This window comes from Carcharodon carcharias, chromosome 14 (genome assembly GCF_017639515.1).
Source record: "Carcharodon carcharias isolate sCarCar2 chromosome 14, sCarCar2.pri, whole genome shotgun sequence".
NCBI classification, from domain to species: domain Eukaryota; kingdom Metazoa; phylum Chordata; class Chondrichthyes; order Lamniformes; family Lamnidae; genus Carcharodon; species Carcharodon carcharias.
Window position 1 is genome coordinate 31,799,496 of NC_054480.1, and position 17,293 is coordinate 31,816,788.

The 17,293-nt window shown below is 40.7% G+C and overlaps 1 protein-coding gene across 2 annotated transcripts in view; it reads right to left on the reverse strand.

The window, feature by feature from the left end:
• The window catches only part of LOC121287207 (DNA (cytosine-5)-methyltransferase 3B-like), a 335,867-nt gene extending 318,856 nt beyond the window's left edge, over window positions 1-17,011 (reverse strand). The window contains exon 1 of one of the 2 annotated variants that reach the window (XM_041204873.1): window positions 16,977-17,011. The gene's annotated coding sequence lies outside the window, so the exon portion shown is untranslated. The remainder of the gene's footprint in view (window positions 1-16,976) is intronic. The other variant, XM_041204868.1, reaches the window with a different exon arrangement.
• Between the last annotated feature and the right edge of the window lie 282 nt (window positions 17,012-17,293).

A 17,293-nucleotide genomic window follows, 5' to 3' on the forward strand; every position in this document is an offset into this window, starting at 1 on the left:
GCTCTATCCATTCCTTCTATTTGTAATAACAGCTACCAACATGGGACAAAATTAATAGCCACATGGACAAATGCAGATTACTTAAGGAAAGCCAGCATGGATTTCTTAAGGAAAAATCGTGTTTAGTTATCTTGCTGAAGTTTTTTGAAGAGGTAACAGAGAGAGTTGATAAGGGTAATGCTGTTGATGTAGTGTACATTGACTTCCGAAAGACATTTGATACAATAGACTTGTGAGCAAAGTTATAGCTCATGGAATAAATGGGACAGTAACAACATGTGTATAAAATTGGCTGAGTGACAGGAAACAGACAGATTGGTTAATGGAGCTGGCGGAAGGTTTGTAGCGGAGTTTCCCAGGGGTCAGTGTTAGGACTCTTGCTCTTCTTGATATATATTAATGACTTAGGCCTTGGTGTACAGGGCACAATTTCAGAGCTTTCAGATGATATGAAATTTGGGGGATTGTAAACTGTGAGATGGATACTGTAGAACTTCAAAAGGATATAGACAAGTTGGTGGAATGGGTGTAAAGGTGGCAGATAAAATTTAATGCAGAGAAGTGTGAAGTGATTCATTTTGGTAGGGAGAATATGGAGAGACAATACAAAATAAAGGGTACAATTAGAAAAATGCAGGAGCAGAGGGACCTGGGTGTGCATTTGCATAAGTCATTGAAGGTGCAGGACAGGTTGAGGGGTCAAACAAGTACCAAGCTATTCTAATCCCATTTTCCAGCACTAGGCCCATAGCCTTGTTTGCTATGGTATCGCAAGTGCACATCCAAATACTTCTTAAATGTTATGATGGTTTCTGCCTCTACCAGGCAGTGAGTTCCAGATCCCCACCACCATCTGGGTGAAAAAATTCTTCCTCACATCCCCTCCTGCCTCTTACCTTAAATCTTTGCCCCCTGATTATCGATCCCTCCACCAAGGAGAAAAACTCCTTCATTACCCTATCTATGCCCTTCATAATTTTATACACCTCAATCATGTCCCCCCTCAATCTCCTCTGCTCCAGGGATAATAACTCCAGTCTATCCAATCTCTCCTCATAATTAAAACTCTCCAGCCCATGCAAGATCCTGGTAAATCTCCTCTGCACTCTCTCAAGTGCAAACACATCATTCCTATAATGTGGATTCCAGAACTGCACACAATACTCTAGCTGTGGCCTAACCAACAGTTCCAGCATAACCTCCCTGCTCTTATATTCTATGCCTCAGCTAATAAAGCCAAGTATCCCATATGCCTTCTTAACCACCTTGTCTACCTGTCCCACTACCTTAAGTGGACATGTACACCAAGGTCCCTCTGATCCTTGGTGCTTCCCAGGGCCCTACCATTCATCACATATTCCCGTGCCTTGTTTGTCCTGCTCAAGTGCATCACCTCACACTTACCTGGATTACATTTCATTTGCCACTGATCAACCCATCTGACTAGCCCATCTGTATCCTCTTGTGATCTAAGGCCATTCTCCTCACTATTTACCACCCCACCAATTTTCGTGTCATCTGAGAACTTATTGATCAACCCTCCGACATTCAAATCTAAATCATTTATATGTACCACAAACAGCATGGGCCCCAACATCGATTCCTGTGGAGCCCCACTGAACATAGGCATCCAGTCACAAAAACACCCCTCGACCATCACCCTTTGTTTCCTGCCACTCAGCCAATTCTGGATCCAATTTGCCAAACTGCCTTGGATCCCATGGGCTCTTCGTTATCAGTCTCCCATTCAGGAAATTATCAAAAGCCTTGCTGAAGTCCAAGTAGACTATGTCAAATGAATTGCCCTCATCTACACACCTGGTCGCCTCTTCGAAAAATTCAATCAAATTGGTCAGACATGACCTCCCCTTAACAAAACCATGCTGACTGATTAATCCCTGCCTCTCCAAGTGTAGATTAATTCTGTCCCTCAGAATTGCTTCCAATAGTTTCCCCACCACTGAGGTTAGACTGACTGGCCTGTAGTTCCCTGGTTTATCCCTCCCTCCTTTTTTGAATAACGGTACCTCCAGTCCTCTGGCACCTCTCCTGTGGCCAGAGAGGTATTGAAAAATTATTGCCAGTGCCCCTGCTATCTCCTCCCTTGCCTCATTCAACAGCTTGGGATACCTTTCATCTGGGTCTGGAGATTTATCTACTTTTAAGGCTGCCAGACCACTTAGAATCTCCTCCCTCTCTATGCTAATTTCTTTAATTATATCACAGTCCTTCTGCCTGATTTCCATACCCACGTCATCCCTCTCACTTGTGAACACCAACACAAAGTATTCATTTAGAACCCTACCTACATCTTCCAGTTCCTCACACAAATTACCACTATAGTCTTTAATGGGCCCCAATCTTTCCCTAGTTATCCTCTTACTCTTAATGTACTTGCAAAATAACTTTGGATTTGCCTTTATTTTACCTGATGTTTCTTCATGCCCCCTTTTTGCTCTCCTAATTTCCTTTTTACATGCCCCCCTTACACATTCTATACTCCTCTAGGACTTCCGCTGTTTTAAGCCCTCGGTTTCTGCCATAAGCCACTCTTTTTCTCTTTATCTAATCCTGTATATCCCCCGACATCCAGGATTCCCTGGATTTACTGGTCCCACTCTTGGTCTTTACTGGAATATGTTGGCCCAATACAAAACCCACAATTTCTTTCTTGAATGAGGCCCACTACTCTGAAGCAGATTTACCTAAAAGTAGCTGCTTCCAGTTCAGGCTTGTATGTGTACACAGCTCATGTAGGTGCGCACAGAACATGTGAATGGGCATTGTAATGCACAGACACAACGAATAGCAATATTCATCCATGCACTATATGTCAGGCTAAAATAAATTCATGTTGTCATTGCAGTCATAAAGGGTGAAGAATGCCATGGAGATGGTCTGGGCAAGAGGTGGCTCAGCCAGGCTGAGACGTGTACATCCCATGAAACAGATGTCCAAGGAGATTGCCAGGGTGCCTGAACAGCTCTCTGTTGGTGATGGTGAATCATCATTAGCAGGTGATAAAGGCGGTGTTGAAATCATCTTGGCACATGGTGATAATAGTAGAGGTCATGATGTTAGTTCACTGAGCACAATGGAATGTTGGCATGAGAGGGAGGGCAACAATAAGGGCAGCATGAGCATGGTAAAGGCAATGGCATGCAGAGAATGCTTTCACAATGAGAAGGGCTGTACCTACATAACTCCATTTGTACCTCAAATAGGTCCCAGCTCTGCTCTCTCACCCCCCACCCTGGGCCAGATCATCCTTCTGGCATCAAGAAAAGGAAAAGATGTCCGGGGAGGCAATGCCACACACTAGCTCACAATCCTCCAATGCACTTCGGAGGGGTGTAGCGCATGTGTAGACTTGGTGGCACAAGATGAAAGTCACTGCATTAGAGCGCGAGGGGAAGTGTCAGAGTCAGAGGTGGCTATGCACAATCCCCCTTGGAGGAGGGTGGAAAGTTATGATGATGCTCCAGTGGGGTGTGGAGCATCAGGAATCACCTTTTGGGGCACAGTATTTAGATAATCAGCAGCTGATGTGTGGACATCTGGCAGAGTTTCCTGAGGGAGCTCTAGGACAGCGAATGGAGAAGTCCGTCACCGTCATGAGCTCTACACTGTCCCAGAGGCTCAGAGATTGGCTAAGCTCAGGGAGAGACACATGCAGCAACACTCGGAGTGGATGCAAGAGCAACATCTCATGTGCAAGCCTCCCTTGGTAGCCTGGAGCAGTTAGCTCAGGGTATGAGTGCTAACACCCATGGAATACATGAGGAGCTGCGTATCCTTAACAGATTGGTTGCACTGTTGGAACAGCAGTTGCTGGAACGGACGAGTGCTGCACAGCAGCAGCCAGCCCCATTAGCTTCATCTGAAGGTCAACCCAAAGCTGTGTGGGTCATTGAGGAAGGTGAATGCAACATGAGCTCCTGAGCACCCTCATCTTCGTTCACCTCTCCAGAGCCCTCGTCTGCTGTACATGCGCCAGTGACCACAACTACCCATGCAGATGTGCAGAGGCCACAGCCTGAAGGAGGTCCCCCAAGGCAGGCCATCACACTCCTCTTTGCCGTTTAGACGGAGAAATGAGCAGCCTGCCCTCGCCTGCTCTGAGGCCACTGGGGGGCACTTGGTAGGGGTCTACCTTACAAACTTCGGAAACCACACTCCTAAGCTCCCAAAATCAGACTAAAGTGAAGGCAGCTGCTGATTTAAATGGCCAGCTGTCTCCGTAAAACACGCATTCGCAAAACCTGCCCCATCCCCATTCCTGCCCAGAGAAAATGGGAAGTGCTGTGTCCAGTAGTGGGACTTACTATTTTCAGGCAGTTCCGTCATGGTGAAAATCTGAGCCAAAGGGCTGGATCTTCTCACGCGTTGAGAAGTCCCAATGCCGAGTCCAAAAGCAGAACCCGGCCTCATGCCAGCAGGTGGCATTTTACCAATGGCAGCCAATTCAGAGACTGCTGCTGGGACCACTGGCCAATTGAGGAGGATGACCTACCTCCCAGCACTGCTGACCCAATCAAAGGGTAGCCAGCTGGGCAGCCATGACAACACTGCAGTTAGAGGTAGCCACTGCTGATGCTGCAGGATGAAGGAGAAGGAACCTCAAAACCAAGATGGCCTCAAAGACAAGAATAAGGGCCCAGGTGGTGGTGGGGTTCTGGTATATTTCAGCAGCATCACCTCAGCTGCATGAATTAGCTCAGAGGAAATCAAGGTTTACTTGGCAGTATCCCCAGTTGGCAGCGGGCCCTCCCAATGCCAGAAATTGCCAATGAATACGGGAGGTGGCCCTATTATTTACCCCGATTGGCCACTCTAGAGGGCAGCCATGTCACTGAGGTTCCTGTCACTGGTAATATGGCATGGCAGAGTGAATCTATCAGGCATCTCTCCCAATGCCTTCTCCCACCATATTATCAGTCCTCCTGTTGCCCAGGCCATCTCCAAAGCGCTGGTAAAAGTCAACTCAAAGTTTGGAAATGGCTGTTTCTGGAGTTTTGTCTAGTGATGGGTTGATCCTGATTCTGGACCCAATACTTGTTAGTATCTAAAGCTTGGGCTATATTCAAATAATTGAAGCAAGGGATTTAAATTTTATATTCAGCCTCAAGGTTCCATAGGGTACCTGAACAGTCTACAGAAATTTTTAAAATTAACACTACCTTACACAAGTAGCAAAAACATACCCCTATGTTTAGGTTGAAGTAAATTTCTCAAACAAAAATACAATCTGCAGCTTATAAAATCGCTGTTTTTTTTAATTCATTCATGGGCTATGAGTAGGCCAGCATTTATTGCCTATCTCTAATTACAAAAATAGTAGTGAGCTGCTTTCTTAAGTCACTGCAGTCCATGTGGCATTGGTACATCCACAGTGCAGTTGGGTAGGGAGTGCGAGATTTTGACCCAATAATGAAGGAATGGCAATATATTTCCAAGTCAGGATGGTATGTGACTGGAGGGGAATTTTCTGATGATAGTGGTCGATCTGTCTGGGGCCGTTATTCTTCTAGGTGGTAGAGTGCACAGGTTTGGAAGTTTCTGTCGAAGAAGCCTTGGCAAATTGCTGCAGTGCATCTTGTAGATGGTACATACTGCAGAGCCAGTGGTAGAGGGAGGAAATGCTTGAGGTGATGGATGGAATGCCAATCAAACGGGCTGCTTTGACCGGGATGATGTCAAACTTCTTGATTATTATTGCAGCTGCACTCATCCAGGCAAGAGTAGAGTATTCCATCACACTCCTGACTTATGCCTTGTAGATGATGGACAGGCTTTGTGGGAGTCAGAAGATGAGTTACTCACTGCAGAATAGCCAGCCTCTGACATTCTCTTCTCTTCTATTTATTTGGCTGGTCCAGTTAGGATGTGGAATCCAGCAATGCTAATCCCATTGAATGTCAAGACAATGTGGTTAGATTTTCTCTTTTTATACCACAAAGAATAAAGAACGCATCAGCAAGAAATATTAGACTTACCATAATCTTAAGTCATTTATAATTTGACTAACTTAAAATAGAATAGAGGCAACATTTACAATTAATTAATCATTACACTCTATTCTACTTGAGGGGATCAGAGTTCATCCTTGTGCAAACTGAGGGCTAAATTGGATAGCTGCCAAAAACAAGCACAGGGATTGCAATTAACCTGCACCAGCCCAATATAATGCAGACAGTGTCCCAACTTTGCGCTGCCTGCTCATCTGAATTATTGCTGTGTGCAGCCAGTGCTAACGGCACTGTTCATTGGTTGCACACATCAGCACGGAACTCAATATTGTAAAGGGGAGGTGCATCGTGGCTAAAGCAGGTACTGGGGGTAACAGAATAAATGAATCAGTCTGGGAAACAGTGAAGAATGGCACAATATGAGAGTGAGTGGGCTCCAAGGTTTTCAGATGCTGCACTGGAGGCCTTGGCGGAGGAGCGAAAGTAGGAGAGATTCCTGTAACCGCAAATGACCCTCCAGACTCACGCTCAAAAGGCACTGGAAGATCGATGCCAGGAGTCATGCACCAAGGACCTGGATGCATTGCCACAAGAAGTTCAACAGCCTAACACTAGTCAAGATCAACGAATGGATCTTCAGATGCCATATTCTACTGACTGTATCATTAGCCTCAGACACTGCTTAAGTCATTATTAAGTCATTACATCCCCATCACTCGCCTACCAACAATCTCCATCAATTAGGACTCATAACTGACATTCATATGGTTAACCTCACTCTCTCACGCCTAGCACTGCTGCAAGCAAGCAGCTTGCATCTCACAGCTTGCACACACTGCTAATCATTCAATCATGACTGATACATCAGCCAAACAGATTTCACCAAACTCACTGACACACTACCCCCTCTCTTGCAGGACATGTTGATGATATGTAACCAGAGGCAGCAGGAGCAAACCAGGATCACAGAATTGTTACGGTGTAGAAGGAGGCCATTCAGCCCATTGTGTCTGCACCAGCTCTCTTAGCATTTTAACAATGCCAATCCCCTGCCTTTTCCCTGTAACCATGCACATTATTTAAATAGAAACAATCATCCAATGCCCTCTTGAATGCCTCAATTGAACCTGCCACCACGACACTTCCAGACAGTTCATTCCAAACCCTAACTACTCGCTGTGTGAAAGGTGTTTTTCTCACCTCGCATTTGCTTCTTTTACAAAACACTTTAAAGCTGTGCCCCTCTGGTTCTCGATCTGTTTACGAGCGGGAACAGTTTCTCCCTATTTACTCTCTCCAGGCCCCTCATTATTCTGAAAACTTCTATCAAGTTTTATCAACCATAGGAGCCAAGTGATTGAAGTTACAATACCTGTGGAGACCGTTAATGTTTAAAGAGAAATTCAAGCACTCAGTGATTAGCTGAAAGAAATTACACCACATTTTTAAACAAAAACAAACTTTATTGTAAATATTAAAAAAATTAAGAAAGCAAGTACTACTAAGTTTATAACTATATATGCTACGAATGCAGTTTTACTTTTACTCAACTCCCCTACACCTCCAAGAGTTCCCTTACTTTAAAAAATCTTGAAGGTTCTTTCACTTTCCCTGGGACCAGCCCAAAGGTACGCCAGCCCACTGGAATTTATTTTGATTTCTCCCCAGTTTTCCAGCTACTGTATTTTTTGAGGTACGACATTTCATGGGGATTCTTCCATTAGCTTCTGGCCAAGCGATCCTCCAATTTTCTTCAAATATTCACAACTATGGACTTCACAGTGCAAACTTAGACTTCAATGCATTCTCCAAGCTAACTGCTCGTTTTCACTGAGCATCACTGTAGATTTTTTCCTCTTGCTCCAAACTAGGCACATCTTCCAATCTCTATTTCCACAAAACTCATGAACTTTAAGTGAGCTGCAACCTACACAAGAACAAATTTGCCACTGCCTTCTTTGAGAAACACCCAGATAAATTAAGCAAATTAAGGAAAAGTGAAAGAACCTTCAAGATTTTTTAAAGTAAGGGAACTCTTGGAGGTGTAGGGGAGTTGAGTAAAAGTAAAACTGCATTCAAAGCATATATAGTTATAAACTTAGTACTTGCTTTCTCAATTTTTTAAATATTTACAATAAAGTTTGTTTTTGTTTAAAAATGTGGTGTAATTTCTTTCAGCTAATCACTGGGTGTTTGAATTTCTCTTTAAACATTAACGGTCTCCACAGGTATCGTAACTTCAATCACTTGGCTCCTATGGTTGATAAAACTTGATAGAAGTTTTCAAAATAATGAGGGGCCTGGAGAGAGTAAATAGGAAGAAACTGTTCCCGCTCGTAAACAGATTGAGAACCAGAGGGGCACAGCTTTAAAGTGTTTTGCAAAAGAAGCAAATGCGAGGTGAGAAAAAGACACCTTTCACATAGCGAGTAGTTAGGGTTTGGAATGAACTGTCTGGAAGTGTCGTGGTGGCAGGTTCAATTGAGGCATTCAAGAGGGCATTGGATGATTGTTTCTATTTAAATAATGTGCACGGTTACAGGGAAAAGGCAGGGGATTGGCATTGTTAAAATGCTCAATTAAGCAAAAGAACTTTCTAACCCGCACAGCCCAATTCTATGGCAATGTGGCATGTTTTGGGATGTTCCAAACAGAAATATAAATTAACTATCTCCACCTTTAAAACCAAGCACATTGATTCTGAGGCCCATATAAATAATTTATATCTCTAAGGAATGTTTATTGCACTCTCTACAGATTCTCTGGTTCCACTAAGAGGTCCAGAGATGGGTCTCTTGCCAACAACGGGAAATAATTCAGCACTATTTTTGTCATCATAAAGCCTTCATAATCTTGAAGATTCCAATCAGGTTGCCCATTTTATCCTTTCAAGTCTTGTCATTTTTCTGCTCCTGCCCTGCCCGCCTTACCCACCACTCTCTTCCCCCACCTTTTCCTGGCTCCACACTTGTTTAAAAGCAGGGTCATTTCTAATATCTGCCAGTTCTGATGAAAGGTCAAACTGAAGTTTTAACTCGATTTCTCTTTCTGTAGATGCTGCTTGACCCGCTTTGTGAAATCAACATTTTCGGTTTTTATTTCAGATTTTCACCATCCGCAATACTTTGCTTTTGTTTTAAGAAATATTTGCAGGTAGAAATGAGACTTTTAAAAAATTTCTCATAGCAGCTAAGAGTAAAAGTTTACTAATTTAGCCAAGAAAAAAATGTAATTTGTACAATAAGCCTGAAATCTAAATACTGGAAATATTTAATATGTGTTCAGGAAATTAGCTTTTTACTTGGAAAACGAGCCATTAAACACTTGCAGTGAAATTAGTAGGTTCATTGCAATAGTACTACCTTAAATCCCAAGCCATGCGATTCCATCCTTCTCATGCCATCCTTTTATGCTAAACTCATCCCATCTGTTCATCCCTCTGATATCATCCCCGTCTTCCAATCCATCCGTCCTATGCCATCCCACCCCCCATTGCACATCGTGCATGCCATACCATCCCCAATTCCACACTACTCAGGCCACCTCTTATGTAATACCCCTGCTTACCATGCCATCCTCCACCACCCCTTCCTCCCCTTATTTGCAAAAAAATAGAATGAATGGCTACTGATTAATACATTATACGCACAGACTACAAAACAAGACAAACTATGATCACATTTATGAGACATTTTGCAAGAACCTGACTACAAGTTCTAAGCTAATGCCTTCCTAACCTCAATCCCATAGTTTAAAACAAAGCGAGTTACTTTCTTCTGAATTTGTCAAACATAATTTCATTATGAATATACATCAGAATCCTTTCAAATCCAGTCAAGACAAAGCATTCCTCTTGGGCAGCAGGGTCAGTGCCTTAAATTAACCCTAATGTCATTCATTTTCTTTCAAGACTAAAAAAAATTCACAACACTCAATGTTTTGCAGTTATAAAGATGGTGGTGCTCACAAATGTATCATGTCCTACTTACTTTCAATGGCAACATGTAACCTGTCTCTAAAAGTTAGTTCATCTAAGTTGGTTCTCAATCTGTTGGTTGTTCCGTCAAACATTTTGCTGTAAGAAATTTCTGAGTTTGTGAAGAATGCAGTTGCCGGAAATCTATCACAATATTACAATGAAATTGTGTTTTGAATGAAGTCAAGCCACAGCATTTTCTTCTAAGCACACAATTAGTACAGAGAGGGGTCGAAATTATGTTAATTGAAAAAGCCCAGTGGACTTGTTTTACTATCCATGAACAGATTACTATTATAGCAGAAAAAACCTATGTGTAGCAGACATTGTCAACAACATTTTTAGTTTGAAACAACAACTTTTTTTAATATAACTAAATGTGGCCTTCTTATATAAGAGGTGGGCCCTTCCACGGGGTTACAAGAACAAAAGCTTTGTTTGAAAGCATAAATGATTTTCAATAACTGAAGTATCCCCTGGTATAAGCAACTTAAGGTAATAATGAATCATTTTCATTTCAGTATACCCAGTCTGATGGAGAGGTCCCTACCAGAAAATACTGTGTATTTCCAGCATTGGCTTTTTTCTACAGAACTTCAGCATTTGTAGTTTTCTTCTTTTATTTGTGTTGCATATTCTTAAGTGCAAGTTACCTTTAAAGAGATTCCAATTCAAATGCTGAGCATTACAAATAGATGCTCAGATTAAGATTTTGTATTTAATGTTTTGGTTGAATCATTTTTTTTGTGCAGGTACTTTATTGTCTCATGATCTCATAGCTCTATGATCAAGCAGATAGAGCAAGTGATCCAATTCCAAACTTCAGTTAATTTGCTCTTGTGCACAAGCAACAGACCAGTAATAATCTTTCCTGTCCCTTGTGGTAGATCAGGCAGAACCTTGTGCCCTTCCCCAGCGACAAGTTTGGTAGCTGGAGGGGGAGGGGGCTGGTGGGAACAATGCCACCTTACAACTCCACTCCGATTAACTCCATGATGGGAGGGTGCAAGGGCAGCCTTCCTGCCCCACTGCCAATTGAGGCCTTTAAGGGCCACATCCCGCTGTCACTAGTATTAACCCAATAGCAGACAGAGGGCTTGCCATGCCAGGAACACAAGCAAATCCACGCAGGGTTGCTTGCAGGCTCCCAGGGGTTCCTCATTCAAAGACATTCAGTGCCTGATTGAAAGGCCCGGCATCGGAGAGAGAGAGGCTTGCCAAGAGCCAGCCTCTGTCCTTGCTGCCGATCCCCCTCCCCCATGATCTGCACTCAGCGGCCTTCCCCCTACCATCATCACTCACCTCTGGCCTGGGAACCAGTGACAATTCTAGGCCTCAGGTGGATGTCATGCTGGCAGCAGCCATCACCTCCTCAGTGGTGTTACCATTCAACAGAGCTGATCCCGGGAGAAGTCCCACCGCTGACCTGTAAAGTGCTTGAGTGGAACAAGATGCTACAGGCTCTTCCTAAAAGAAGCAACAAGGGGCTCTCGCTGGCTCTCCAGAAGGCAGCCGAGAACCTTGTTACCTCAACAAGATTCCGCCTATCATCTTCCTAAAGAAACATTGTTCTGGTCAGAACATCAATAAGGAGCCAAAGCTCTATGCTTGCACATCAAATTACTACCTTAATGTCCTATGGACTAGATAGTCTGTGTAATGAGGGGGAAAGAGGCGTGTTTTTTTATATCGCAACTCTGTTCAGAATCAAGCAATAAAATTGAAATGACTCAAAGCTATTGAAGTAAACATTCTTCCCACACAAAATGTTAGCTTGTACAAAATTGTGAACCAAGTATTCTCAACTTTGATTTTGAATATTTTTGTCGGGGTCGGGGAGGGGGACATATTAAAATACATCTCAGTGATAAAGGGACATAAGAAACAAAACCAGCTTATCATGTGATAAATACTTGATTATTTTTCATTAAAATATGTGGTCAGCCTCTTGAATAACCATTATCTATGAGATTTTCAGATAACCATATTACAAAGTAATCATCGCATAGAAACAGGCTGTTTGGCACAAGCGGTGCTGTTTGGTGCTTATCTACCACAGGAACAATAATTCTATGTGTTAGCTCTGTTTCCACATTCTTTCATTCACCTTCCATCAACCACATAACTAATATTTTCTTAGATGCTGACATTGTTTTTACTGAGAGGGTTTTATGATGAAATAGTTTTTCCTGTTTTTGGTCTCTAACAACTGATTTTTAATGTCCCATCAATGCAGCCTTCATTCTAGACTCCTCAACCAGTCGAAACAATTTGTTTCTATCTACTTTGTCCCAAGCCTTCAAAATGTACAAACTGTATCTCTCTTAATTCACCTATAATCTATTTTCTAATAACGTCCACTCCAATTTTTCAAGCATTTCTTTATATTTGTATTGCTATACCTCTTGCCACAAACCCAATATTCCATCAGATTTTTTTAATGGTCTTATTCAATTCAGGTGCTACTTTTAATGTCTTGTGAATCTAAACACCCAAGTCACTCCACTCTTCCATGTTACCAGGTCTTCCCCGATTCAAAGTTTAACAAGTGAACAGGGCACTCAGGAGAGCACATACCTCCGTCATGCTGTATTAACTCAACATTATTACAATTACGCAGCTCTTCTTTGAGGCTTTTCTTGCCTGGTTGATGCTCTGTAACTTCAAAGCTGAAAAAATAAATCTTTTTATTGAGAACTTCCTCCTCACAGTAGGCTTCAGGGCAATCCAAATCCAACAATGTGCTCTGAAAACTCTGCTCACATTTGACAGCTATGACAAATTCAATCACAGCAGTAGAGACAATCCACAACATTCTAAAACAATCATCGATATTCAAAATAAAACAACCCACAATATTCTAAAAAAAATGTCAGTTCACCCTATCTCTCAATGTTAAAGAATCCTTTTAAAAATTCCAGCATCTGGATCTGCATCTTCACCAAAAACTAATCAGTTCTTCCGTGGGCCAATCCCCACCTGTGTCCCAAGTTTTGTTGAAATCATCCATTAGTTTTTGCGATATGCTGTTCACATCACAAAAAACAGACTAACAAACAGGAGCGAAAACATTACATCAAACCACTTTCAGTGGCAGGGGTAATTATTAACTTAATATTTTAAAATATTGTACCTCAAATTTGCCACTTGTTTGGCAATATCACATTATTAATATCCTCTTTCAGGTTAATTTTGCCCTCACAATTAATTATTATGACTCTTATTTTGTTATTGTGTGTGCAAAGCTGTCAACTACTCTTTCCAACCTTAATTCCATATCAGCTGAGAGAGCAGTCCCAAAACACAACTTTGTGGAACACCATTACCTATTTCCAACCTCTCTGAGAAATGCCTTAACGTTTACTCTAGGTTTCATATCTTCTAACCAGTTTTTAAATCCATTTTTCTACCCCCCACCCCTTTTAATTCCATGGCACTTAATCTTTTCTAATAGTATCCTATGTGGCATCTTGTTAAAGGCTTTCTAAAGACCATGTACCCAACATCCACTGCACTTTCCCTATCCACTATATCACCTCCACACCAGGTTTGTCAAGCAGGATTTTGGTTGAACCTACCTATTAATTTAGATATTTAGTAACTTCAGCTTTAATTAGTGATTCCAATTTTTTCCAAAGTTGATAAACTAACTGGCATGTAATTATCTGGTTTAGCTCCATCTCCCATTTTGAAAATGGTTATTACATTGCCCAGTCTATTGTTCCAGTTGTTCAGCAAACATTCATTCTTAAAAGAACTTTCCCAGAGAATCATCTTCTCCTCAGGCTCATTGGGGTTAGTTCAACTGATTCCAGCAATCTACATTTTTCAGCTTAACAAACGTTTCTAATACTTTCCCTTTTATTTATCATAACATCACTCACCTTGCTTTTGGTCGATTCACAATATGCCCACTCCATAATATTCTTCTCTTTTTCTAAACACCAATGCAAAGTACTTGTTGTGCCTTCTTAACAATTTATTTTTATTCTCTCCTAATCGTTCTTTTCAGGACTCCAACCTCATGTAACAATTCCCTTTTGTTGATATGTTACTGTTTCTTTTTCATCTATTTTCAGATTTTTCTCCTGATACTTCCTTCTTTCTTTCCATCTCTTTAAAACTTGCTTATTTTCTTGTATTTCTCTTTTTTTTTAAAATCAAACCTATAAGTCCCAAATGGCTGCTTCAATTTTTGTTTCTAATCCCTTTATTCCAAGTTTCAGAATGCCATGAGTAACATCGCCTCTTTATAAAAAAATGCAGACATTTATTTTGTAACTTTGCAATCTCTTTTTATAAAAATATCCAATTTTTGATGGACTATCCTGTATGCTATTTTCACTTTCCATCTCAGCTTAGCTAGCTCAACCCTCATCTTTTCAAAATCTGCCTATTCCAATCTGGTGTCCTTGTTTTTGTATTAACCATTTCCTTTTCTATTTGGACCTTAAACCTCACTATATTATGGTCACTAACCACAAGTTACTCACCTACATTTGACTCAACTCCTGATCTGTTTCATTACTTTTGAGTGGATCTAACAACAGATGTCAATTTGCAGGAATAAAAGCATATTATTTGAGGAAGGAATGAAATTCATTTTTCTCTGTCTAGTCCCTCTCTTTCCGAATCAATGGACTGGGCAATTAAATATTCTATGTTATGTTATTCCTACTCACCCCCCTCATCTGGTCTTCCATTTCTCCCACAACTAAAGAGTCTGGAGTACAACCCTAATAATTTAAAGATAATTTTATCTTTTATTTCTAACCTTATTGACCCTTAATCTTTTTGTGCAGATCAGTCTTCTCTATGGCATGTACTCTCCTTCACTAATATTGTAATTAATACTACTTCATTATTTAACATTATTTTCACTCAATTTGTATCTGAAATAAAAACATACAAATGATTATCATCATGACTCTAAAATGGTTTTATATCCTCATTTTCAGAGTATTGAAAGTGGATTTAAATAATATCTCAAAAATTACAAATAATTAATCCAGTATAATATTTTACACTGTTTTTGTAATTGCTCATTTCTCTTATGTTTTTGCGCTGTGTTAGTTAAGAATTCTAACGCTCAGCTAATATTACAAAATTATATTCAATAGAATAAAGATGTTAAATACTAAATAGATGAAATAAAGCTTAAGGTATTTCTTTCTGAAAAAAGATATTTCAATATGCTGGAATATCTTTTTTACAACTATTCATTTTTTTGGAAAATGTACAAGCAATAGTTTCCTTTACAGTTAGTAAAGGAAAATTAATCACCAAGCTACATTTAAAAAGGATCAGACACAGTTTTCAAAAGAAAGAAAAGGTCAGAAACTAAGAAAATAGAAATCAACCAGGCACTATGATTGGCACATGCACTAAAAGCCAAAACATTAAGGTTAATTCTCAATATTTTACAGAACATAAACAACTGACTGCCTAATTAATTCAGATTTAAATCTATATATTTGTGTCCTGACTCTTCATGATTATTTTACAGTTGTTTGGAAATGGATACACAGCAAGATAGATTGGTGATACAAATCTTCAGCCAAATGTTTTTCCTAAGTTAACTGTATCAGGCTAAAAACTAATTTATTAGTTGAGTGAATATTTACACAAGGAATTAATTCTTCAAGTATCCAATCTTTAAGTGTTATAATCAATATGTATGAAATAAAAATGCCTAAAAAATAAGCTTTATGACTACTGTTTGCATCTTCAATCTCACAATATTCAACGCCCCACTTAAAAAAATACAATAACATTGTCCAGTGGAAGAATTTTGCCTTTTTGCCATTATTCTGACTTTTCTTATTACTCATGAAGAACTCTGCTATGTAAGAAGGTTCAGTTGCCTATGTGCAATCGAACCCTGAAAATACATTTTGGTCAGAACAATGAATTAAATCAAAGACTTAGTTTTCAAGCCAGAGGGTTAAACGGTTACATAGATGTTAATGGAAAGTTGAACACTTTAATACGATGACAATTAAAAATGCCAAGGACTACATTAATCAGTTGCTCTAAAACGAAGTTTTTAAAAGTTGATGGCGGACCACAAGTCAAATTTCATTTCGCCTTCATTCATCTGGTAAGGTCTCCAAAACGTCATTTTGTGCCTAGGACGGATGTGTGCAAACGGAGCAAAGATTCTTTTAAGAGTAGTTACTACTTTTCAACTCAATGAAATATTAGAGTCCATATACTTCCACGATCATTCTGATTCAAATCTCAGCTTTTAACTCGAAATATATTTAATATATTATAATTAATATGGATTGCCTGATCATCTGACTTCCCTCGAGACCCTCCTACTGGAGCTATTATTTATACCACAATATGATACTGCCACCTAACTGAGCCTTTCACTAATCCATGCTTGAACGCTACACCACCACCATCCCAAAACGCAAAACGCTTTAAAAGGTATACACAGTAAAAATAAAGTACATTCATGATAATTTAGCCTGTGTTGCTCTAAATACAAATAGCAAATCGAAAACAAAGTAAAATCATAAAAAGAGTAAATTAAACAAACGAAACAAGCAGCGGTTCAGCTTCTGAATGGAATTCACCGGAGAGAAAGAAATCAGTCGTAGACAAAAAGGAATAATACTCCTTAACTGCATAGCTAGTCAAATTCGCTTTATTTTTTTTGTACAATGTATCCACATGGCTGCAGTGACCGTTTTACTATAACCATTCTCCGCCATACAATTAAACTAATTGAAACAGTAGCACGGAAATGGGTTTGTAACAAAGGACCTACTGCTGGCAAGCCGAAGTGTCAAAAACTACAAAATGAAGCGTTGCAACAAAGTGTCACTCGCCATTGAAACCATCGGGGTTGTTTAAAAGCGGGATATTTTGTTGCATTTTAAAAAGGCACAATCCTAACAAAAGGAAAAGTGCATTAAAGAAGAAAAAAAATCAGCCCTGGCATTAAAAAGCCGAGTCAGCAGAAATCAAAATGCAATGTACACAATCAACTAATGCAAAGATGTATTTATATTTAAACTTACTCGCTGTGGATCGGATGCTGCAGATTGTTCCTTGCGGATGTGTGCGCGATGCCGATGCTTGCCAAACCCCCCCCACCACCCCCCCCCCCCCCCCGCCCCCGCCCCCAGTCGCGCTGTCGATACGGCTGAAGGGAATCGGGTTGTGATCATTCGCCACTCCAGACACCCAAGCGTGACTTTTCGCGGGACTCGAAACCCTCCCACCGAAACCGCGCCTGCATTTACCACCTCACCAAGTGCAGAGCACACTTTTGGCTGGCCGGGGGGGGTGGGGGAGAAACCCAACCCCAACCTCGTCCTAAAATACTTTTGAATTA